Below are 22,802 nucleotides of genomic sequence, written 5' to 3'. Positions count from 1 at the left end.
CAACAGGTCCTCAACCTATGGTTACAGGGAACCTTCATTGATTTCCAAACCTGAAGAAGTCCACATCTACTCATCCTTACTGTGGGGAATCCTATCAACCCTTTCCTCCCAATCCTCAAACCCTCACTCCCTTCTACGCCCCTGTTCGGCAAGAAGCAGTCAGAGAGAAAGCAATGTCCACAAACCCATAGAGGAGAAAGGGGGGAATGAAGGGCCCCCACCAGTAAGATGGCAAACTTCTGGCTTCTCTTCGGGGTCCTCGGTTCCTGCCGGCGGCACCTGAAGCCCAATCACCTCTCGCTCCCCTCCCAATCCCAGCACCTAGCCAACAGCCACCAGCCCCGTAGAAGTGACACCTCAATCTATTCATGCCCCTTCCTATATAACCCAGCACCTTTCCCTAATAAAGCGGAACTCTCCGGTGAATTGCTGCTATGTGTCCCTCCTTTCCTTTCAGTTAGTCTTCAGTAACTGCTTTCTGCTGATTAGGGGCAATGAAGTTCATTTTTGTATTGATGGGGGGCAGTCCTCAGATGAGCCCTTGCTCTGCAGTGGTGATGGCGTGTTCCAGGTTCAGTAAGGATCATAGTCTTTGGAGAGGGGTTGGTAATCCTGTAATATAAACTGGTTAAAGGTTTGGTTAGAAATTTTTTGCATTTGGGCTGGTGGCTGAATTAATAGCATTTTGGGGGACATATGTGTAGGCAGAAAAGCAACTTGTAGGGCAAAGGGAATCCTTGATGATGCAATCTTTTGGACAGTCTGAAAGAGAAGAAAGGGCTGGTGTTGGGAAGATAGGTCTGGTAAGAGAATAAGTGTTGAGACCAGGGTTAACAATCCTGAGGCATGACACATGGCGGTTGTAAGGGAGGTCTTAGGACTCTGTGCTGGCAGACACTTCTTTAGTGATGAGTGGAAGCGGAGATGAGCAGTGTGAAATGTGGAGACTAAGAGGTCCCGTCCGGGTGGAGGAGTAGGAACCTGTGGGATATTTGGTGGGAGGGGAATAAGCTGAGACAAACGGCTTAAAGTGGGAGTTGTGTATCTAATGGGGAAGACCCTGGAGTTTAACTGAAGTTGGCGTGGAAAGTATTACTGTGTATGGTCCTTGCCATTTGGGAGTTAGGAATGGTGCCTTTGTTTGGAATGAGCATGGTTTGGAGAAGTTTTTTCCTGTCTATGATAATGGCCTTGTAGCGCAGGGAGAGCTGAACTCCCAGGTATGTGACTTGAGTGGCAGACAGCTGAACTTTGGGGGGTGAAACTCGATAGCTGTGTTCTGAGAGAAAGTATAAAAGGAGAATAGTATCCTGTTGAGAGGTTTGTAGGGAGGGACTGCGTGGGAGGAGATCATCTACATATTGAAGGAGGGTGGAGGTCGAGAGAGTAAGGGATTTGGGGTCTTGTGCTAGAGCCTGTCCAAAAAGGTGGGGACTATCTCTAAAGCCTTGGGGAAGGACTTGTTAAGTGTTCTCTGAATATTAAAAATTAACAACATAAGGAATTTCCTGCCTTGATTTTTCTCTGGGATACCAGCGTCTTGGTCTGGGAGCATATCAAAAGGCTGCCTGCTCAGCTCCCGAGGTGGGCTGAGGTATTGTCTATTTGCTAAAGAATCCTGCCTTTTAATACGCCATCTACAGTTGGGTCTGCATGCTAAGTTAGTTGCTCAGTTTGCAAAATTACCTCCTCAGATCTGAAGGAGAAAAGATAGCACGTAGGCCTAGGCCTTTTAGGATGCTAAAGTGAATCTTATACACGATTACAAATGATTAGCATAATAAAACGTGCTACTCTTCTTTATCTGGGGAACATTAACTGATCTCACTGAAGAATGATTCTAGAGCTTAATGTTCAACATAGTTTTAGTAGGGGGGGGTTTCCTAGCATGTAGTTTTACATTGCTCTGACTGCAAATATCCTCCTGCCTTGCTTTCTCCAGAGGCTCTCACCTTATTCTAAGCCTATGGTCCCTGTCTCATTCTCTCTACAAATAGAGACTCTAGCTGCTGCTAGGGAAAGGGGACAACAAACCGCTCTGGCTGCTTCATGCTGAGAGGGGGCGCAGTAAAGGGTGCAGCTAGGTCTCCATCACTGGTCAGTTGAGAGGGCCTCAGAAGGTTGGCACTTCTATTCCGGGTTTTATTTCTATTACTATTTGCAGTTTTGTGGCTTTTAGGCAAGATAGAACAAACTGTTATTAGGTTAAGTAGCAACATCTGGAGTTGGATTTTCCATTCTGGAAGGACAAACTTGACGAGATTAAGAATGCATGGCTGAATATGAGAACTAGAAATATGAAGAGTCTGATTGAGAATCATAGCCAGGTATCACGGGGAAACTAGAATTCTGGATCAAGCTTACATCTCAATGATTAGTATTAGGATTTAGTATAGATAAGACTGCATTATTGAAACAATATTTTTCTCTAAAATCACCCTCATTTTTATTAGAAGTAACCAGATTAAGAAAATAATTAACAGTTGGCTTGATTATTTGCATAAGTGCAGCAAGAAGAGTAATTGATTATATGGGATCTTTTAAATGTGCTTTGCTGGAACTTTTTGTAAGGAATTTCAGATTGAACTCTTAAGGGCTTCTTGAGGCCAGAAAGCTAAGCCAGACTTGCCATCAGGTTGTGCCTACAGTACCTGTAGATTTGGGTGAATTCCTCTCGAGGTTCCCAAGACATTTCTGAGGTTCCTGCACCTGCCAGGAAGTGACCTTCCTTATGCACCTGGTAAGGCTGCTGGGAACTCTGTAAGCAAGGTACCAGGCTAGTTCTTCTAAGGGGCTTTGTTGACTTTATAAAGTCAATCTTAGTTCCTTAAAGCTGTCTGTTTATATCTGAGGTTACACACGTGTCTCTCAGGTATGACGTTCCAGTCAAAGCCTTGGTAATATAACCAGTGTTTTTAATTGGTCCTCTTACAAGGAAAGCATATTCTTATTGAACTTATGCAAATAAACATATTGCCATGAAATATAAAAATAGTCACTGAGAGTTTTTAAATTCTGGAGGGATCAGGTAGAGAGAAAGATAAAGTTTCAATTCTGCTTATAAAGGCAGTCATTTACTAAACTGTTGTCAGCTTAAGAGAAAAAGCTTAAAACACTTTATCAACAACATTTGAAACAAAAGGCCACAAAATTATTTTCCTTAGTTTACTTAATCTTATGTAACTAAAACCTGTTCTGCTGAAATCTAGTTTTTTTACTAGTTTAGGAGTAATAAAACAGTGCATATAGATGACAAAAGACTTACAAATGACAATGGTTAAAGATCTGATGAGAACTTACTATAAGACAGTTGTCATAAGGAAATTTAGATCTTTCTGTAATACAAAACATTCAGTAACAAAGTTTAGCATCATTCCCTGTGACAGTGCCTTCTAGGTAATTAAGCAGGTATATAAGCCAAATTAGCCAAATATTTTCTCCAATGAGAAAAAATTCCTCTAACATGTTCCAGGGGCCCTCTGGAAAATATCAAAGTGAACTAGAGGTAAAAAGCACCTTTTTGAATTTGATTTTGGGAAGCTGTTAAAAGTTTTAAGGCACTTGCTTAAATAGTTACTCACATTAGACAAAGCTACACTTCACTTTAAGCATTTTTCTTTGAAAGATTTAACAGATAGCATCAACTTAAATGACTTTAGGTAAACTTAGGCAGCTGATAACCATAAGGACATGTCTATTTCAGTTCAACTTAAATTAGCATTAATGCTTAATATCTTCTATTAGAATTTTCTGGAAATTTTAGAATGCCCAATTTTTACAAGCACTTGTCTTTAAATCAATTTTTATTAATACCATCCGGAGGTAGAAAAATATTTTTCATTTACACACTTAGACACAAACATACAGATTGAGAAGTAATGATACAGTGAGAGGACAGACAGAGCTCCTGGCATGAGCCAGGAGGGGACAACAGAGCCCGTGGTGGTGCATTGTCTCGGGGTTTTATAGGCAGTTGAGAATATTTGGGAACATGAAAAAAGCTTAGGGGTATGAACTTTAAGACAAGTAGTAGGTGTTTAGGATTGCATGGGGGACAGAGAGAGGGCTTAGTTCAGAGGTAGGAGAAAGTGTGGATATATGGGATCTCTTTCCATTTGCCCTTGCGCTCACAGAAGTTGTATAAGTTGTGGAGAATTTCAGGATCTAAAGAGCCATTTGGGGGCCATTTAGACTAATCGTCCAAGGGATATTGTGGCCAGATCTCATTACAGTAGCGAACAGGTTTGAGGTCTGGAGTGAGGTGGAGGGGCTTTAGATTATTGAGTAAGCACCCTAGCGGTGAATCTGCTGGAATGGAGGGGCCAGATCCCATGGTGAGAACAAGACCATTCAGAAGTTGCTGAGGCATCCCTGAGCGATTGAGAAGGTCGCGGAGAAGACCAGGCACAGTTAGGAGGTTGTCACCACCTCTAACTGTGGGGTTGAGGTGAAAACCCCGGGGAGGCTCGGTACCTGGTACCAGGAGTTTTTGAGTCGAGTAGATACGTAGATAAAGGGAGACCGGGCCTCAGTGGATGAGGATTCTCACCATGGGGAGGCAGAGAAGGGTCGCCTATGGGGATCAACTGTGACTCTCAAAGTCGTGGTTGGGGGTGCCCCTGTCCCACAGGAGCCCTTGGGGGTGCCAGACACTCAACGGTCACTTCCCAGGTTCCAAAGGGACATTTAAGTTGACCATTAAGGGGAGACTCACCAAACTGAAGGCTTGTGTTGGGCGAGAAGATAAGCGACCGGGGAAGTGGATGGTGAGCCCGTGGAGCAGGATCTGGCAGTGAGGGTTCCCAGAGCAGCTCAGGTTCCTGGAGGAAGAGCAAAGTCAATGGGAGAGCCTCATCCGAGTCACGGCACCAATGAAAGGGTATCTCGCTGCGACCCTCCTTACCCAGAACGACTCAGGAGACGGGGGCCCACGCAAGAGACTTTATTATCTGAAAGAGAGAGTGGCTGCTTCAGAGGGAGTGGGGGGAGGGAGAGAGAGAGAGAAAGAGAGAGGGAGAAAGAGAGGGAGAGAGAGAGCAGCGGGACAGAGAGACAGAGACAAAGAGAGAGAGAGAGGGCAGCAGAGAGACAGACAGAGAGAGAGAGCGATAGAGAGAGAGGGGGCAGCAGCGTGGTGCCTTTTATTGTGGCGGGTCCGCTAGGCCTGTTGCTTTGGGGGAGGGTCGGGATGTTTAGAGATAAGGTGGGGTAGGCCCCAGGCAAGCCCAGGCATAATTCTCACCAGCTTATGTGCTTGGGACCATGGGGAAATGGAGGATATATTACTATATTCTTACACTATGTGCTGTCTTTCCTCCTTCAGATCTGATGAGGTGATTTGCAAACTGGGCAACTAATTTACATGCAGACCCAGCTGTAAACAACATAGTAAAGGCAGGAAGGATTCCACCTTAAAGATAAGATTGCATTTTAACACCCAGGAAGTTTAAGAAGTAAGATTCTTAACTTACTCTTTAGCAAACAAACAATACCTCAGCCCACCTTGGGGCTGGGCAGGCGGCCTTTTGATATGCTCCTAGACCAAGACGCCAGTATCCCAGGGAGAAATCAGAGCAGTAAATTTCTTGTGTCAATTTTTAATATTCAGGGACCACTTAACAAGTCCACACTCCTAAGCCTTTTATCTGGTTCCCAAAAATCCTCAACTGCCTATAAAACCCCTAGACAATGCACCACTATGGGCTCTCTTGTCCCCTCCCGGCTCACACCAGGAGCTCTGTCTGTCCTCTCACTGTATCTCTCACTAAAAGCCTCTGCCCTGGCTCTCCTACCTTGCCTGCTTGCTAAGCTCATTCTTCGACTCCACAAACAAGAACCCCAGCATCATTAGGGGGACCTGGGGATGGGAGGAGGTGTACAGGAAGGCAAGACCCATTCTCCCTCTTTGGGAAAGAATCCCAACTGCCTGTGGGTGCAGATGCTATCTACACATTCATAACAGATCTGTTGGCAACACTACTGGGGTGGGGTGGGGATTGGGGCATGACACAGTGCTGTTTAACTCTGGGGCTGCAGCTGTGGGGACAGGAACCTGGCCCAGAGAGTGTAAAGTCGCGCACACCTCTCATGGCTACGTGCTGATTTGCTCAGCATTCATTTCTCAGGCTGCTTGGGCAGAACATCTCACTGACTCTTTTGGAACTCCTTGTTCCCAATCTCAGCCAATGGGTTTGCAAAAGATTGACCCTTGGTCCAGGGAGGGGCTTGATTGGCCTTCCAGTGGCACAATCCTGGATGCACACGATTCACTGAGGAGTTAAAAAGCACTAGGCCTCATCCCTAGAGATTCCGGTTTAGTTGTGGCTGGGCTCAGGGTTTTGTATTTGTTGTTGTTTTTAAATTAGATATTATTTTTAGAGCAGTTTTAGGTAGTAAAATTGAACAGAAAGTAGATTTCCCATATGCCCCTTCCCTGTCCCCATTATCAACACCCCCCCAGAGTGGGACACCTTGGTGACCCTACACACACATCATCACACAGAGTCCACAGTCTATATTAGGGTCACCCTTGGTGCTGCACATTCTAAAGGTTTGGACAAATGTGTAAGGGTGCGTCTCCACCATTACAGTATCAGATAGAGTGTTATCACTGCCCTCAAAGTCCTCTGTGCTCTGCCTACTCAGCCCTCCTTCCCCCAAACTTCTGACAACTGATGTCTTCATAATTTTGCCTTTTCCACAAATTGGAACACACACTGTATAGTCTCCTGAGATTGGCTTCTTTTACTTAGGCATTTTTTAAATGCTCCCATCAGTGCCACTAAGTGGTTTGAGAGCCTATCTTGCTTATTGCATATTGCATTTTGTGGCTCCCCTTGTTTAGCTCAGGATGGGTGTTTCCCCAGGGGTCTAGTCAAGAGTAGACCTCGGACTTTGCTAAACAGGCTTTTTTCTGCTGGCCTGGTCCCTGCTGTAGCGACAGGGCCACCATGAAAAGGTAGAGCCAGGAAATAGAGAGAAACCCAAGGCTGGAGCCAGGAAATGGAGAGAAACCAGGCCCTGACACATCTTTCAAACCCAGTGGGTAACGCTGTGCCTGAAGCCAGATTTATCCCTGGGCTGTTTAAATGGATGAGTTAGGATGCTTTTGGCTCTGATAATAGAAACTCAATTCAAAGTGGCTTACAAATAAGGATGTTATTTCATGTTATAATAAATCCACAAGGAGACCAGTTCCAGGTTTGGGTGATCAACAGCCCAATAAGGCATCAAAGACTCAAGTTTTTCCATCTTTGTGCTCTGCATCTTTGGTGCGGTGGCTCTGTCTTCAGCAGCTATTAGGTGCGAAATGGCTGTGCAGTTTCCATGCAGTGTCTAGGCATGACAGCATCCCAAAGAAGCAGAGGACAATATCTTTCAATCTTCCTCATAAAAGACTGAGATGGAATACATGCCAGTGATGACTAAAACACTTAGATATAAACCTTAAAAACATGTTCAAAATTTGTATGCTAAAATCCGCACAGCAGTGATGAAAGAAATCAAAGATTTAAATGAATGGAGAGACAGAGCATGCTCATGGATTGGAAGACACAGCAGGGTAAAGATGTCAGATCTCCCCAGATGGCCATGTGGTTTAGTACAATTCCTGTAGAAATCCCAGAAAGTTTTATTTTATAGACATTTACAATATTCTCAAGTTTGCATGGACATGCAAGGGAGCTAGATTAGCATGAACACTTTTGGAAGGGATAAACGGGATGCTCAGTGTACTGAACTTCAACAGCGTGCGATTGGTGGAGGAAAAGACGTAGGGCGAGTGGAGCAGAATGGAGAGCCTAGAAGTAGTCTACATTAGTGTGACTTGCTGCTTTTTGACAAGGTGAAAATTCAATTCAATGAGAAGTATAGTCTTTCCAACAAATGGCGCCAGAGCAATTCAACATCCATAGGCAAAGAAACGAAAACAAAGTAAATGAGCAAAAATACCATGACCTAAAGGCTTGGGCCCAGCCCCTTGCACAAAGGTGAGCTCACACTGATCACAGCATTTACTTAAAGCTCAGATGTAGGACTATAAAACTTAGGAGGAAGCATAGGAGAACATCTATTATCTAACAGGTCTTGGTGAAGAGGTCTTAGACATGACACTAAAGGCACAATCCATAAAATAAAACATTGAAATCTGGACTTCATCAAAATTAAAACCATTCACTGTACTGAAGATCCTATTGGGAGGATGAAAAGACAAGCAACAGACTAGAATACATCTGCAAGCCTCATATCCAGCAGGATTCGTACCTAGAATGTATAAAGAGCTCTCAAAATCGAACAATAAAAAAACTCTCCAAATGGAAAACAGGCAAAGCATATGAAAGGCATTTCACCTGTTGGCACATGGTACATAAAGAGGTACTCAACATCACCAGCCACTGGGGAAGCACAGGCAAAGGCCTGAACGAGCTGGTACAACCGCTCATCCCAGAGGAGGAAAACTTCAGTTCACACACACAAAACTGGCCAGATGTTTGTTGCGGCTTTATTTGTACCAGCTGAAAAATGAGAAACAATGAAAATGTCCCTGGAAAGGTGAGTGAGTGAACAGACGGTGGTATGTCCCTGATGCAAGAACTACTCAGCAGTGAAGGGGAAAGGGCTTGAGATACCCATGCCCTGGCCGGAGCTCCCCAACCCCTGCCATCCTGCTGCCCACTCACCCACCCAAGTTGCATTTATAGATGATGGAAACGGGGGATCGGAAGGGCTGGACAGCCCTGGAGCACCCCAAACTTAGGTTCTCTCTGGACTACAGGAAGCTGCTGTGTTGGGGAACTCAGCTGCGGGTGAGCCAGGTCTGAGCAGCTGAGCAGAGGTGCTGGGGGCACACGTGTGCCCTGTGACCTCTGACCCCTGCCCCTCAGGCCCTACCCAGCACGGGAGGCTTGGGGACCCCAGCTGGTGGGACACAAGTATGAAGTGCTGCCTCTGCAGGGGGAGTCCAGGTCACACCCCGTGTCCTCCCTGATTTTAGACCTTCACCAAAGCCTCCTCCTCAGACCACTGCTCCTCCTGGTCCTCAGGTCCTCACTGCCCCATCCCGACGTTTACCACAGCCCCCAGTCCCGGAGTGCTTCCCTTCAGGTCTGAGCTGCCTGCACTCCAGTAGGCTCCTCGCTGGCTTCTAGACAGCAGCCTTCCCAACTGCCGCAACACCAAGGCCTCCCTCCTGCAGAGTCTGTGGGACCACCTCCCTGCAGAGGGGAGTGCCCTGGCCACAGCGCCAGACCTGCACCCCCACCCCAGTCTCTGTAGCTGAGAGCAGTCACCACCTGGGAGGGCTGGCCTAGAACTGGCATCCTCCTCCCGCCCTGCCCCACGGCATCCAATTCACTGATGAGTCTCAGCACTGCCTCTTGGAACAGCCATCTCCTTCCGTGTCCACCACATCCTCCAGGCTCCTAGAGGCACCTCTTCCCATCTGTCTCCTGCTCTGCTTGGCTCGATCCACCCACCCAGCACCGAGCACCACCAGAGGGACCCTCTCCCTAGTCCTGCATGGTCTGTGAGGTCCAATCACATGCCCCACCTGGGGCTGCTAGGCTCTCACCTGCTGCCTCATTGCACACCTCCTCACCCAGATGCAGGGCGTGGGCCACACCTCAGGCCCCTCGCCACCCTGGCTGCCCCATATATCTGCTCACCAAAGGCCCATGTCACACGGGACCCTGCAGCCAAGACCTGCTGTCGTGGCTAGAGTTTGGAATCATGACATCAAGGTCCAAATCCAAGTTTTGCCACAAACTGGCTATTGGTGTCAAGCCAGAAGTGGTCTATGCAGAACAACTGTGTGTAGAAGAGGCAGAGTGGTCTGCCAGGATCAGCCATGTGTGGTGGGCCAGAAGTGGTCTCTGCAGGGACCCCTATGTGACCAGAAAGGGTCTATGCAGGAAAGCAAGATGGACAGTCAAGGCAGGCAAGATGGACAGTCTAGCGGTCCAGGCAGGAACACCTGTGTGCAGACAGGCCAGAAGTGGTCTCTGCAGAAACTCCAGCGTGTGGACACTGCTTCTCTTTCCTTCCTGCCAGAGTGGCAGCCACCTCATGGCCCTGCTCTGAAGGTCACTTAGACACTTGCCTGGGTGAGACCTGCGATCAGGAGAAGTGGAGGCTGTGCTGCACAGGGGAGACTGCATCACGGGGCGTCCCAACCAACCAGGGACATCCTTTTGCATTTCAACACATTTATTTGCAGCACACTTAAAGCAGGAGCTCCCATGCCTCTGACCCTAGGTGACCCACTTCTGCCCCAGTTCCCCTCCTCTGCCCTGTAGGGGGAAGCATGTGCAGGGAACATCACCCCTTCAAGGAAAGAAGACATTTGTCAGGTGGAAAAGCTCCCAGGAATCCCTGCACTTGGCCATAAAAGTGCATTTGGACCTGAGCCTGCTGCTGACACAACTGCCTGTCTTCTTCCCACAAGGCCTCCACCTCCCGCTCCAGGAGGAGTACTGGTCCTGAACCAGGTGGAGCTCGGCCAGGGACCCCTGTGTGCTCAGGGCTGGGGTCTCCTCTGGAGCCAGCTGGCAGCTCCCCTCCTCCTGAGCAGCATGTGGCGAGGCCTGGGCTTCGGGTGAATTCTTCCCTTTTTGGGACACCAATGTTAGAAACAGATTTTTCACATTTTGGTATTGCCTTTGAAGAGAAGCCCCCAGATTATATGCTCCCAGGACAGCCGAGGCTGAAGCCGATCCCAGACCAGAGGTCTTCAGGCCATAGGCCCAGAAGCATCTTGGCACAGTGATCAACCAGGGGGACAGCCCTCTGAACGGCTCCCAGCACTGGCCAGGCCTTGGCATGCAGCCATGACATGGTGACATTCTGGAGCACGCTTGGGGCAGAGGTGGCAAAGTCTGCCTTCACAGACACCCCCGAGCCCGGCCCCTCTGCGGGAAGGTGGAGGTCCTCCTGGGCTGGCACCCTCAGACGTGCCGTGTCTGGGACAAGATAGCCCATGATGTCGAGTTCAGGCTGGACTTCCTGCCTTGGCTCCTGGCTTTTTTAGTTTCTTACACAGTCACTGGATCCTGGCAGGGAAGGAGGGGTCCCTGGGGCCCAGGCATCACTTTCTGGCCACAGGGGCACCACCTGCGGCTGAGAGATGTGATTGGGCCCCAGGCTGCCAGATGGTGATGGCAGATCTCTTAGCCCACTGTCCTCATTCTCTGCACTAGCAGGGCTCACCGACTTGGGAGACATCTTGGTGACAGGGTGCACAAGGACAGGTGTGAGGAACTTCTCCTCTACCATGTAGCAGCCTCTTCCAGCCATCTCAGTCAGGCCCAAGAGAGGCCCTGATGGCCACAGGCACACAAGAACTTCAGAGGTGTCGGTGAAAAACGAGGCAAAGGGCTCCTGGCGTGCAAGAACGATGGGTCCAGAAGGATGGGGAGCTGGAGCTGGAGGGCTTCCGGTCAGTGTGATGTCCTAGGCACTGGCTGGCCTGTGGTGAACTGGGCCGGGGGGCTTCTGGTCACCTTGATGTCCTGGGGATGGGCTGGCCCAATGGTGCCCTGGGCCATGGGGCTTCCAGTTGCTGTGGTGTCCTGGGGTCAGGGTGACCCTGTGGTGCCCTGGGCCTGGGGGCTTCTGGTTACCTCAACATCCTGGGGCCTAGCTGGCCCTGTAGTGCCCTGGACCGTGGGACTTCCAGTTACCGTGGTGTCTTGGGGAATGGCTGGCCCTGTGGTGCCCTGGGTCGGGGGCTTCCATTCACCATGGTGTATTGGGGCATAGCTGGCTCTGTTGTGTCGTGGGGCTACTCATCACCGTGGTGTCCTGGGGACTGGTGGGTCCCGTGGTACCCTGGGCCCGGGGGCTTCCTGTCACCATGGTGCCCTCAGGCCTGACTGGCCCTATAGTGCCCTGGGCCAGAGGGCTCCTGTTCACCTTGGTGTTCTGGGGCCTGGCTGGTCCTATGATACCTTGGGCCAGGGGTCTTCTGGTCATCGTGGTGTCCTGGGGACTGGTTGGCCGTCTGGTGCTGTGGGCCAGGGGGCTTCTGGTCATCCAGCTGTACCGGGCCCTTGTTTGGCCAACAGTGACCTGGGTCGTGGGGCCTGTGGTCAGCATGTGTTCCCAGGGTTTGTTTCCCCTTTGTTACCCCTGGGGGTTGGTGGAGGATCTGGGGGACTGGCTGGCATTATGGGGAGGTGGGCGGGTGGCTTTGGGCCCATTCCAGGTTGGGCATCCTCAGCAGGTCGGGTGGGCTATGGGAGAGCCCGGGATGTGCGTCTCCATCTATGCATATCCCTCTGGGCGCGGTGCTGGGCTGCGGGGCGGTGTTGCGGGTCTCGGGGTGGCTCTCCCCATTGGGGAAGCTGTTCAGTGCACTCTGCTTCCTGGCCACCTGTCCCCAACCGCCAGTTGGGGATGTGGGGCTGAGTGGCTTGCCTGGAGGGCTTGGACCCAGGAGTTTCTGGGTGCGGGTGTGCGGGTTGGCGGGGCCGCAGAGGGGTACGAAAGTGGGTACCAACATGAAGGTGGAGGGCAGGGTGCTGGCCAGGGGTCCGGGGCAGGCCAAGTGGGCCACCACGAGGGTGTGGGGGACATGGGCCTGAGCCTGGATGTGGGGGACGCTGCAGAACGTGGTGGGCAGCAAGAGCAGCAGTGAGACTGCCATCTCTCTCCTAGGCCTGGGTCGCTGGGTGCTCCGTTTTTGTACCCACCTGGCGTGTCGCAAACCGTCTTCACGATGTCAGCCATGCTTCTGGCCAATAGGCAGGTGGCTCTCGTATCAGCCTGCTTGCTTGTTCAGCCAATAGCCAGGCGGCTCTCACCTGGCCTTCCTACATCACCGCAGGTGGCCCTCCCGCGCCCGCACCACCGGGGCTGTTTCCCTGGCAGTGCCGCTCACGCCACCGAGCCCTAGTTTCGCAGGGGAGCCGCTGGGGAGGGTCACGGTTGATCCCCCACCCGCAGGGATCTGAGAGTCCGCATGTGGTCGTCGGTCCATCGGGCCCACTCCTCACCGGCATTCCACCCAAGGGGAGGAGAGGCCCTGGATGCTGTCCCTGCAACTGCTCCCTTTGCTGTTCCAGTGGCTCCCACGTGATAGTCGGTTCTGAGATCCAGATGTTAGGGAAAGGGGAAGGGAGTGCAGGGCCTACTGCAGGTGGCCCGGGCGAGTACAGAGGTGACGCTCCAGAAGTAAGGATCTTCACACCGTGGGTCCCGGACAGCAGAGAGAGTGGGCTGGTCAATGAGAGTGGAAGTACTGCTCCTAGACAGCATCCCTAATCCCTCCTGTGCAGTTGGCTGCTGGTTCCCCGTTGCTGCCTCCTCAGCAAAGCCTTTAGCCCTGCTCGCTGCTGACCAATATGCCCTGATGGGCATTTTCGGTGACTTCTACATTCAGAGTGATAGTCTATCCCACACGTGGCCTTTGGGTCCCTGTCCTCGTCTCCTGTTGCAAACACTGTTGCTCTTTTCCCCAGAGGTCATGTTTGTTTTCCACACTGAATAACGGTCATACTACTAAAGGTGTGTTGTTCGGTCTCCTGTTGATAGCAGGCACATTCCCAGGGAATGCGTCCTGGCAAGAGGACACTGGTCCTCCTCTCTCTTTGCTGGAATTGGTTGGGAGTGAAGAGGGCTTTCCCCCCAGTTCTGGCCAATAGGGCCCCAGAGCCAGCCCACTGAGTGCCTACTGTAGGCAGCAGGTAGTTTATTTCATTAACTGAAGAAGGGCAGGTGATAGGAATCCTTCCCCAGTCTTGCCTTGACCGGGTAGTGTGAATATGCAATGCTTGGAGCCACAGCAGCCAAAGACTGTGAGGAGAGGGTAGGCAGAGTGCAGAGCAGCAGGTGCCAGGGCTCTGCTGGCCGGGGACACTGCCCACCACGGGCCCGCCTACCTCGGCCACCTTGTTGCTGAGATCATGACCACCTGTGTTGACGCCTCTTTGTGCCCAAGGAAATCACATGAAACTGAAACTACCCAGTGGATACATTGCATCCCCAGAATGATCCATGTATGTTATATAAATATTTCTTGTGCTGACCCTACTTAAATTTGTATTTACCTGGATGAGACATCGGCCACTGTAAGTCAGAGCCATAGCTCATTCCCCTTGCATCCCTGGTGCCCTAGCATCTTGGTTCCCTCAGTCTGTGCTCAACGTATGTAATGAATAAAAGTGTCATCAATGGCTTACAGTCTCAGCCTTCAGCAGAGCACAGCCCTTCACCCAGACAAATTCTTCACTATGTAAAACAAAACTGGCACACACAAAACCAGAGCTTGACATCAAGGACCTGACAACTGAGTGCTCTACCTGTGGTCACTGCTGTGACAGCCAGTCAGGGACGTGTGTGGGCCTGGCCCAGCTGACGCAGAGCCCTTGGGTGAAGGCGTTTGTCCCCACAACCCCTGCATGGAGGGGAGCTGCCTACAGACAGCCCTCCGAGGGGTATGCTGGGATCTGCACTCTCTATCGAGGTGCTTCATCCTCCCGTCCTTCTAAGAGAGCGTTATTCCATCAGCCCGATTCCACCTGCTGACCGCACACAGGGCAGGGAGGCCATCATCTCAGTGAAGCATTGGCCCACTTCTTCCAGCCGCACACTCAGAGAAGGCATATCGTGATCTCAATTTAAATCAATATGCTCCCTCCTCTCAAAACCCATGGGGAAGGCTGAGCATTATCTCCTTTACACCAGTCACCTTATTTCCATCTCCCATGGAGGAAGCTGCCTCCATTTCTTCACTGAGGAAAAGCAGGCAGAGACGGTGAGCCCCTTCTCATCACATGGCCCTCATGGCATGGATGCCCGAGGCATCCAACTGGTGAGTAAGGCTTTAGAACTAACTCTGGCCTTGGCCCTGGAGTCCGTGCTGCAGGGCCTCCTGGTGGCAGGAGTGTGCAGAGAGCTCCTAAGGAGATGGGTACAAACGTGCTGCCAAAACACGCCTAAAAATCATCTGGGAAGGAAAGTGGGACATTGACAGTGAAACCTAGGGGCTGGCAGCAGAGATGGGAAGTGACAGCTGTAAAGTCTTCCTGGTGCAGCGGGGGAGCTTGTGGACGAGAGAGCACGCCAGGGGTCTCACTTGGATGTGGGCTGTAGTGGGAGAGGCTCACAACATTGGCTTCTCTGTGGAAGGTAGACCCCAGAGCTGGTCATGTCCCCAGCCGCCCCCGAGGTCTGCCCAGGGATGACGCCTTCTGTGGGAGCCACGCTTCTTGCCAGTGGCCATACCCCTCTGGGACCTTTCCTCAGACCTTGGCATCAGCACCCCCTGTGCTGTGAGCATCCTTCTTGGTCAGACTGGTGCTGACCATGGCAGAGAAGTCTGATATTACCTTGCTTAACAGCTGGAGATTGAAACAGGACAATAAGGATTGAAGGGCTGGGCTGGGGGCATGCCCCTCCTGAGTCTGGGGGTTCACTTCTCTGCCAGGCATCAGAGGACCCATGGCTCTCTGCCTCCTGCTCGCACTCAGGGGTCACTGCTGCAGGCCACTGGCATGCTTTGCTTCCTCACAGTTCTTGTTTGAGGATGAGAGCCCATTTTGTTTGGACAGGGATTCTGCCTACCCCCTTCCCTTCCCACCATCGCAACCTTAATGGCACACAGAGATTTGGGAGGCCCCCTTCACTCTCTTGCATTTTGGCCAGGATCTGACCTGCCATCTACCAAGATCTTAAGTTAGTTCTCCCCTGGTCAGCACCACTGTGTCCTCAACCCCATGCTCCTGGGCCTGTCTGGGCCCCCTGTGAATGGACTGCGGTAGAAAAAAAAGGTGGGCCGCTTTCTGGGTAGCACCAGCTCCAAGGAATCTGAGGACACCAACAAGGGATGCAGAGGGGAACAGCTGAGGAATACAAGGCCATGTGCATGAGCAGGCTGCCGCGACAGGGGGTCGCCTCAGGGGCATCTGTGCTGGCGGTGCAGGTGGGACCTGGAGTAGGAAGGACCCAAGGAGTGGCAGGGCTATCAACCGGAAGCCAGGTCAGCTGACCCCTGTGCTCCCTTCCCCAGCCAAGATTGGCAATGAGTGGGTCTTTCTTCAAGTGGGCTGGTGGGAGCTGGAGTCGGAGAGATGGTGAGAAGGCCGCAGCTAGGGACTCTCAGGGTCCTGGGAGCGTCCATGCCATGAGGACCAGTGTTCAGGTTGCTACCCTACACCCCACCTTACCTCACACCCCAGTGCTGTGTAAGCCAGAAGATTTATGTATGCAAGACAAGGGCAGGTTGGCATGGTGAGGAATCCATTGTCTATGGAAATTATTTTTTAAGTGAGCTGGGCTGATTGGGAGAGTAGTGAGCTGGACAATCATGCTGAGAAATGTCTCTAGAATCCAGTACATAAGGATAAGGAGGCAGAAAGTAAGAGAGACAAATCGAAGTGGCTCCAGCATGCACACACCAGGCCTGCTGCACAAGGCTGGGCCACAGGGAGGGGCAGGGCCTGAAGGAATGAGATCCTCTGAGAGTCCCAGCCCAGGTCGAAAGGGCCCTTGGACTATTTGATGCAGGAAAAAAATCAAATAGACCTAAGAGAGCAGGGATGAGTCCCCACCCAGTATGGTGCCATTAGCTCCCTCAAGAGGCTTCACCAGCTCTGCAAGGCTCTACTGCTCCCTTAACCCAGTTCATCCAGGGCTCCCCTTGTCCTGCATCTTCCTGGTCTCTTTCTGGCTCCCTCCCTACTGTCTTTTCTTTATGGTAGTTGTCACTGCCTGGCTTTATATGGGTTATGGTTTGGCTTACTTGCTTATGCCCCGTGGCTTGTCAGTTCCACAAGTAAGGCTCTGTCTTCCTGTTCATGGCTTTCTGCCCAGCACCTGGAACAGTCCTGGCATAGAGTAGATCCCCAATAAACATTTTTTAATGAGTGAATTAAGGCTATATATTCAATCTAAAAAGCCATTAGAGATCAATGCTATGTTGCCCACAAAGGAGAAGTAATTCCATTGAAAGCAGACTTCCCTTTAGCAACACTGAATACAGCAAGGGAGCAATGTTTTCAACTGCTGAGGGAAAAGCTCATGTAGCTAGAATTCTGTACCCAGCTAGATGATTAGGAGTGACTGGGAGATAAACATCTTTCCTCTTATTTAGATGCTGGTGCATGAGGCATGCACATGGCACACCCAGAGCGTGTGTGCACACAGGGTCTTGGGCCTGTCCATGGTTAGAACCCCTGCCCCAGCACAGGCACACCTTGATGCTGCTTTGCTGAGCTAGCCTCACGGTCGTGTTGTAATAACTGCACCACAGCAGCTGCTCCACCATTAGGTGGTCCATGTGCTTTTTCTTTAATATGCTGGCTGCCACAGGCTGGTCACTGCTGTGCTCCTTGAGGTGCTTGATCCTGCGCTTGTACAGTTTGGCACTCTCGTCCTCAGTCTGGATGGACTCCACTGCCTGGGACATGCAGCACACACACTCAGGACGGGGTTGGGAGCAGGCTGCCCATGCCCATGCCCATGCCCGCAGAAAGGAGGCAAGGGAAGGGCGAGGACACCGGACCGTCCCTGGACAGTGTGGCAGGTGTGTGCTGGGGAGGCATGTCTGACCTGCCCTACTGGAGGTACCACCACCCGGCTCTAGGGTCTATACCTCCTTCAGCAACACTGCCTCTGCTCTACATATTCTGGGGCTGCCAAATGTGTAATTTTAAAGGTTTTACCTTCCTGGTTAACTGAACCATTTATCATTACAAAGGCACTCTCTTTTTCCCCCTTCCTTCAAGTCAACGTTCCTCACAATAAACAGATGGAAATGCTCCTCTCCACACTGCCGAGGACAGCGGCTGTTAATCACCTTCAGTGTGGCTCAGCCAATGAGGGACTGACCCTGCAGTTCTACTCGGTGCCATGGGTCACACGTGGCTGTGGCCTGGACGGCGCAGGTCAAGCCTTGCAGCCGGCACTCTCTCAGCACACTCCACTATTTCTTCCCTTCCAATTGCTGTCAAGCCAGCTGGCAGGATACCTGATGTACCTTTAGAATTGGTATTTTCCCTCTCGCTGCTTTAAAGGTTTTTTTTCTTTCTCTTCTCTTTAGTTTCACTACATGAAAACCCTACATGGGTTTATTTTTACTTATCTCATTTAGGACTCTGAACTGGAGACTTCCATCAGTTCTGAGAATCTCTGCCCTGCACCTGTCTCTTCTGTGGACCCTAGGCCAATGCAGTCAGCCATTGCTGGCTTGGATGCCTCCCACCCCCATGTGCCTTGCCTCACCCTGCCACCCCCCTGCTATATGCCCTGCCTCATCTGTGTTATGTTCCATGTTCTCCAGGCTTACTTCTAGCTCACTAATTGCCTCTAGTTTCATCTAATTATTAAGTGTTAAAATGTGTTATAACAAACATCTAAGTTTTTCATTTCAGTTACTATGTTTTCTATGTTAGAGTTTTATTTGGTTCTTTTTAAACTCAAGTCCCTTTTTATACTTTCTGCCCTGCAGGTATTTTCATCTTAAAATGTGGTAACCATGGTACCCGACAGCTGCTGACCCTGTGGTCTGTGCACATCTCTTCCTACTGTCTCTGCCACATCTCCTGTGCCTGCTTACCTCTGTGCTGACTGTACCCGAATAACTGGGTGTCCTCTGCATGCAAGAACTGCATTTACTCGGCCTGGTGCCTGTGCACCACCAGCACCACTTAGACCTGAAGGTGAGGGGCTCCTGTTGCCCAGGGTCCTGACCTTGGCCTCAATGCTTTGAAAGGGTGAGTCTGCTCCTGGGACCCTCGTTTGGGTGCAGGCCTCCAGGGTAACCATCAGGCTCCTCTGCTGGCCTGGGTCCTAGTCTACCAAAGCCTCAGAGGGGCTCACGTTATGTAGCCAGCACCCCAGGGCTGAGTGGTGCCCTGCCTGCTCCCTCTCTTCTCCGGCCCCATGCCCCCAATGCTGGGGTCACCTTTCTGTCTGAGCTCTTCTGTACATAACTAAGATGTTTTAAAATGTCTATCACAATCTTGAGGTTGTTCTCAGTGGGCATATTAGTCCCAACTATCCTACTTTTTCCAGGAACGAGAAGCCCTATGGCTGTTTGGAGGTGACATTCTAAAAATAATAAATCAGTCTGCTACCTTTCCTGGCCTTCTGTTTGGGCTGGACACTCTGGGCCTACATGAATAGGAACATAGGATTGTAAGCTGCCTGCCAGCCCGACAGAGGCTCCAGAGCACAGCCACGTGGAGGGAGATGCCCTCCCAGGCTCCCTGCTGCTGCACTGACAGCCCTACCTCGTACCACCTGGCCTCTGGTGCCCACACCCAGAGGGCAGCCCTATTCCTGAAGTATGGGTGGGTGGGGCAGGGCCTGGGGGCAGGGCAGGCAGGATGGTGGGATGCAGACTGACCTTCCACTTGAGGATGCTAAGCTTTTCCACCATGCCGTCAGAAGGCTGACCACAGAGTCCACGGTAGGGCAGCCACTTAAGGTCTTCTCCAGCTTGGCCACCACCATGACATGGCTCGCCTCACGGTCGATGTTCTTCTGAGCAGCTCGAAAGCACTTATTCAGTGTTTCATAGGGCACCTGGAGGAGAGAGAAAGCTGCTGAGGCCACCATCCCACTGCTGTTTGAGCCCCAGTCCTACAAGGACCTGCACTGATGAAGGGTCAGTCCTGCTCCTGGCTGAGGAAGCGAGCGCTGAGAAGCATCCTGTCTCTACATCTACAGGCGTAGTGCAGCCTCTGTTCTTTCCACAAAACTGTTGGTGCTCCCTGAGAAAACTGTCACCAGTCACCTAGAGTAACAAACAGGTAAGGAAATGAGCAAAAGGGGAGTAGTGCCAAGGGCTTTAATCAGTCAGTCAGAAAGACCCAGGATGAACTATGCTGAGACTGTGGGTGCAGCTGGGGTGGGAGGACATGCAGGCACACACGGTTTAAGGTTAAATAAAGTGCAGGCATCACATGCTGGGAAGTTATAATGTACATCTAACTCATCTCAATGAAAGAACACTTTTCTCCCAGCTATAAAAATAACCTTCCTACAGAATGCGTGAAAAATACAGACCAAGGGTAACTAGAGGGCTCCACTCCTGCTCTGCCTCCCAGAGAACGTGTGGCATAGAGCAGACATGGCAGAGAGCAGATACGGCAGACAGTGGACATGGCAGAGCATGCACGGCAAAGCACAGATGTGGCAGAGAGCAGACATGGAAGAGCACAGATGTGGTAGAGCGTGCATGGCAGCACATGACGTGCCTCCCAGCCCTCCCTGTGCCCCCCCAGTGCTCATCACTATGTGACCAGGCTGTGGACCCAGCACTGCACCCTTGGGCATGCTGGGGACACCCACTGAAGACAAGAGGTTCCCATTGTTAGATGCTCAGCAGCATGCTATGTGGGTAGCCAGCAGGCCCGTGCAAAAGTCTGTGGCCACTACTCTACCCAGGCCCGTGCGAAGATCCTGTCTGCAGCTGTGCCTGGCTGTAGGGAAGGTCCCACCCCGAGGGTGCCCTGCCAGCTCCACCACCACTTGTGAGGCACCAACTGTGCTCCAGGCACTAAGCCTGGCAGAGAAGAGGCCCAGGGCTAGCTTGACATCTGGGCTTCTGGAGAGCTCGGACCCAGGGCCACAGCCAAGGGGGGACCACACACGGCTCCTCCCCAAAGACCCAGCAAGGCCAGCATGTCCTCACCCCTTGCTGCCACTCCCGCTCAGCGTCCCCAGGGACATGGCAGCAGAAGTAGACATCCCTGTCCACACCTCAGGGTGGCAGGCAGACCGCCACCAGATGAGCCTTGTGCGCCAGGGGCAGAGGGCATGGTCAGCGCAGCCGTCCCCGGGACTCTACTTGCTGATGAGCAAAGTCTCGCCCTGTGTAAGGAGGGCAGGGAGCTCTCGGATCACAACACAGCTCAGGCACTGGCACAGCAAGCAGCAGGAGACAGCCAGGCCCAGGGGGCCTGTTCTGGGGTTCAGAGCCACCTGTGGACCCCGGGTGAGCACTGGGCACCTGCCACGACTCCTGGGTGACACGTGCAGGCCTGTTGGGGCCATGTTGCTGGCCCCCCCACCTGCCCTCCTCCTGAGGTCAGTGCTCCCTGTACACAGTGGGAGGCTTCTTGCTTCTTCCCACACCCACCACCAAACATATCCTGCTTAGAGATGGCACCTAACAGTGCTGGGCATACAGCAGGTTCTAACAAATGTGGTCAATGACCGAAAGCAGGCAAAGTGCAGACAGGACGAAACACCACAGGACAATGCTCTGGAGCACCCTCACCTCTACCCAGCCTGCCTCCCACCCTGGACTCCATCAGGGCTGCCCCGCCACGAGACAGGCTTTCTGGAAGGCATCAAGTACACTCAGTCTTTGCTACAGCCATGCCATGGTCTGGTGTGACTGAGATGGGGCATCTTTGCAATGGAAGCAGCAACGGGCTGCCCTCAACGTGGCGTGACATACACAATACCTGAGACACTGACATACCTGCAAACTGCCAGCACAGCAAGGAGGTGTCAGGAGTCCTCAATGGCATCTGCTGTCCGTGACCTCCCCAGGCCTGTCCCAGGCATCTGTGGTGCACAGGGAATGGAGCAGCTACTAGCAGATGGCCAGCTGTGAACACAATCCCCTGGCAAGTTGATACATGGACTTTCAGACGATTTATTAAATATAGCAGCAGCTTTGATGTTTTCATCATGCATATGGGAGAAATGTGCCATGATCCTCTTCTGATCTGTGAGAGAAGGATTCTCAAGTATCTACAGCCTTTAGGAATACTGAGATGTCATTTACAACATTATAATCAAGTCAGTGAATTTTCAAGTTAGACAAGCAACCAAATACAGATTTCTTCTGAAGGTTATTTTCACAGGACAGGGCAACAATTTCTAGTCACAGGAATTTAACAAGACTCTGCTGTGCAGAGTTGCAAATAGTTATGAAAATTCATAACTGTCCACTTTACAAAAAAAACATAATCTGTTGAAAGTTCTTAACTGGACCAACCAAATTCTCTGAACTACTTCTGTGATGTCAACCGGTGTCTTTCCCAGTGGCAGTGTGGGAGAGGAGCACAGTTCTCATCAACTGGACTCCTTTGGTTAATAATGAAGAATTGTTTTTCAAGGGAAGGCTCTGAAATTTCATTATAAGACAGTGTAAGAAAATAACCAGCCTGTGGAGCTGTATTTGATTAGCACAAGGAGAGAGGGCTGACTAGGATTTTTTAAAAAGAAGTCTAAGAAGAGTACATTATTTTTTCCACATTAATAAAGTCAAATGTGCACAGTTTCTACAACCTTGTAATTCCACTCCCAGAGAAATCCTTACATCTGCAGCAGGAACTATGCGTTGTATTATTCACAGAAGTATTGCTCACAATAGCAATAAACTGGAAACAGCCCAAATGTCCATTAAAAGTAGAATATATAAGTAACATTGTGGTATATTTATACTATACAGCAGTGAAGATGAATGAGCTATAACTACACACCTAAGTGGCATGAATTTTGAAAATGCAGAATTTAAAATATCACAGGAGAACACAATGTGACTCCATTTCTATCAAGTTTTAAAATAGGTAAAAACAAGTAACATATTGCCAGGGCTGCATCTGTGGCTGTTACAACCATAGAGAGAAGCAAAGGAATGGTTAACCCAGAGTTGGGGACAGCCTGGGTCCTGCTCATGTTCTATTTGTGAAGCTGGGTGGTGGGTATAGGGAGGTGTTCTAATTTTCAAACTGTCCATATACACCCTTATATTCTTTCATGTTTCACAACAAAGAAGTCATTTAGAAGAGGGAATGAGAAAGGTGCATGGACTTTGGTCATGGGCCAGCGGGTGTAGGGCAGGGCCT

At 50.9% G+C, this 22,802-nt stretch overlaps 1 pseudogene; it reads right to left on the bottom strand.

Moving 5' to 3' along the window:
- Positions 1-16,849: 16,849 nt before the first annotated feature.
- On the bottom strand, positions 16,850-19,742 carry LOC118971584 (E3 ubiquitin-protein transferase MAEA-like; annotated as a pseudogene).
- Positions 19,743-22,802: the final 3,060 nt, after the last annotated feature.

This window comes from Manis javanica, chromosome 11, assembly GCF_040802235.1.
Source record: "Manis javanica isolate MJ-LG chromosome 11, MJ_LKY, whole genome shotgun sequence".
In the NCBI taxonomy this organism is placed as follows: Eukaryota; Metazoa; Chordata; class Mammalia; order Pholidota; family Manidae; genus Manis; species Manis javanica.
Note: the sequence above shows the minus strand (reverse complement) of the source record. Positions and strands in the feature narration are given on the sequence as shown.